General features: G+C 36.5%; 1 pseudogene; it reads right to left on the bottom strand.

The window, feature by feature from the left end:
* Positions 1–608: 608 nt before the first annotated feature.
* LOC119242806 (dynactin subunit 6-like) lies at positions 609–1,154 on the bottom strand (annotated as a pseudogene).
* Positions 1,155–2,678: the final 1,524 nt, after the last annotated feature.

Here is a 2,678-nt window from a genome sequence, read left to right as displayed (position 1 = left end):
ACTATTCTTTCATAGCTTTGCAAGTTCATATATGTTGTCACAAATGTCTATTATGGCCATTATTTCATTAGCAAGTGATCCAGTCAATACTTGGCTCTAACCTATTAAATTCCTGATGTCTTTAATCGCCCCATTATGAGCTTTTGGTCCATTACTAAACTATCCCTGGCTTCAGCTCAAGGAAGAACAATGTAAGAAGTCTAATTTATCATTTTGATAGACTCTGAGTTTTTTCCCCTGTTATCAACATTTTTATTTGGTTTAATATATACTCTAGAATATAAATACATAATAGCATGCCCTTTTTTTATCATGGATAGTCCATTACGTAGCCAAAATCTTTGGTTAACGTTTTATAAAACAAAAGAATAACTAAGCAAATCTGTAAATTGTCAGAAAAGAGGAAACATACAGGAAAATAATACATTTTATATAAGTTATAAAAGAGAGTACAATGAAAACATATTACTTTCCTCCGTAACACAATTTTACAAAATAAAGTCAATATGTATTATTCTGTGAAATGTTAAGAGTGTATAAACACTATGGCCCTTTCAAATGACAGTGACAAAAGACAAAATGTTATCTTTTCATATATTGTTCTTAACTTACAACCAGAGTTGAACTTCTTTTATAGTCTTCTTTACATGGTGATAGTTTGGCAAGATTTTCATCAGCAAATCTAGCTGTTAGGATCTGGGGCACCAACGAAAGCAGTATGTGCCACAGGTCACTGTATTCTCAGGGATAATTTCAAACATACTCAGGTTGCAACAAGCTCCAATGATGCAACCACTTGTCAATATTACCTTTCTGCCTACATATGTTTTTGATTCAATAGCATTATTGTTTTCCATTTTTCATGGCTTGGGAATAACAGCCAACTTCAATACACTATTGGTGCCAATGATTATAGGTTTGGATCTTCAGTTGTGAATATCCAGTGTCAGGGGTGATATCACCAGGGTGAACATCTATGATAAGCACCTGTTCTTCTATTAGGTTACCTTCACCAATCAATACTGACCCAGTTTCTGCAATAGCACATGCTTTAAGGTGGATCACTGCCCTATCGTTCCATCTCTCTGGATTTCACTTTCCACACACACACACACGACTACCCCAGGAATAATCTTCACTCTGGAATTTCCCATTGTTTAGTTCTCCATCTTGTTTTTTTTTTTTTAAAAGACTTTTTTTATTTTACTTATACAAGAAACGGGGTACAGGTCAGATGCGCAGGAGGGTAAGAGGATTCACCAGAGACAGAGCGGGGAACAGAACAGGCAGACTGAGTGAAATAAACTGCTGAGAGGAGAAGCAGGAGAGACAGGAGAGGTCTGCTTGCCATGTGGGTTGCTCCGAGGCCAGCAGGGATCGAACCAGCACTGCAGAGGTTGCGGACAGCTTCACAGTGCTGCGCTCAAATGCCTGCGCCACCAGGGAGGCCCTCTCCATCTTGTTAATAGACAAAGAACCAAACATTATCAGACATATCAGGAGAGCCTCTGATTCTTTTGAGCCTTCTCCACCATGGTTTGGCTCCCTCAGCAAGGACTTTTGATATTCTAACAGACTCAAATGAAGACAACAACTACCTGCTAATAAAAAGTCAATAGGATATAAACAGAAGACTATGAATAATTACCTCTGCACCTACTGTTCTCTCAGCTTCTTGTCCTTCCCCTTCACTAGACCCTCCTCCTTATCCAGCCAGACTTAGATTAAATGGTCCTTCCTATGGAATTAAGTCCCCTGATTATGTGTTCCCCCTATTTTTTCTGTCATTACACTCATTTTGCTTTTTTTGTGATATTTTTAACATCTAATTCTGCTGCTAGATTCTAAGTTCCTCAAGGACAGGGTTCATACCAGCCTTGCTTATCCCTTTGTACCCAACATACAGCACAGTACCTGACCCATAGGAGGTATGGAATACACATTTGTTAAATTGAAATGAAATCAATGTTAATTTGATCATGACCAAGGTTTTGTATTTTGAATCTAGGTGAAATCTATTAGATTGACTTACTATTATCAGTAGGAAATCATAAACAAACAACTGCACACATTTTCAGAACAGCATTATAACAGACAAAAATAAGAAAAGGGATAAATTATTATAGATATAGTTATATTAGAGGAGATTTCAAGGTCTAGATAGGGTTATGTAGATGTGGTTATGACGTGGTTTTAAATGAGATGAGGAAATTCTCATTACATAATGTAAAAGAATAATACAGTTGACATTTTTAGAGTATTATGAGTCATCCACTCTTCTAACAGCTCTGTGTGTGTGTGTGTGTGTGTGTGTGTGTGTGTAGCACTGACCATTCCTCTTATTTTACAGAAGAGAAAAAAGTTAACATCGTTTTCTCCAAGATCATACAACTGAGGGTAGGGGAAAAAAGCAGCAAGAATGGAAGAAATATAAGTGTTAGATTCAAACCCAAGATACTTCTGTTATTTTCCTTTCCCCAAAACAAATTAAGAAATAATCAAGGACAAGTAATCTGCTCCTTTCTATACTAATTTAGGAAGAAGCGCCTTTATTCTTTTTTAAACAAGGAGAGCATTAGGCACACATTATAAATTTAACTACTTTGACCTGCTCATACTAAAATGAAAAATTTTCAGACTGATGGTAAAAATCGTTCACTCATTACTCAACGAACTTT

This window comes from Talpa occidentalis, unplaced genomic scaffold, assembly GCF_014898055.3.
Source record: "Talpa occidentalis isolate TD23 unplaced genomic scaffold, MPIMG_talOcc4v2.1 talOcc4.13, whole genome shotgun sequence".
Taxonomy (NCBI): Eukaryota; Metazoa; Chordata; class Mammalia; order Eulipotyphla; family Talpidae; genus Talpa; species Talpa occidentalis.
This window is presented reverse-complemented; position numbering and strand designations above follow the sequence as displayed.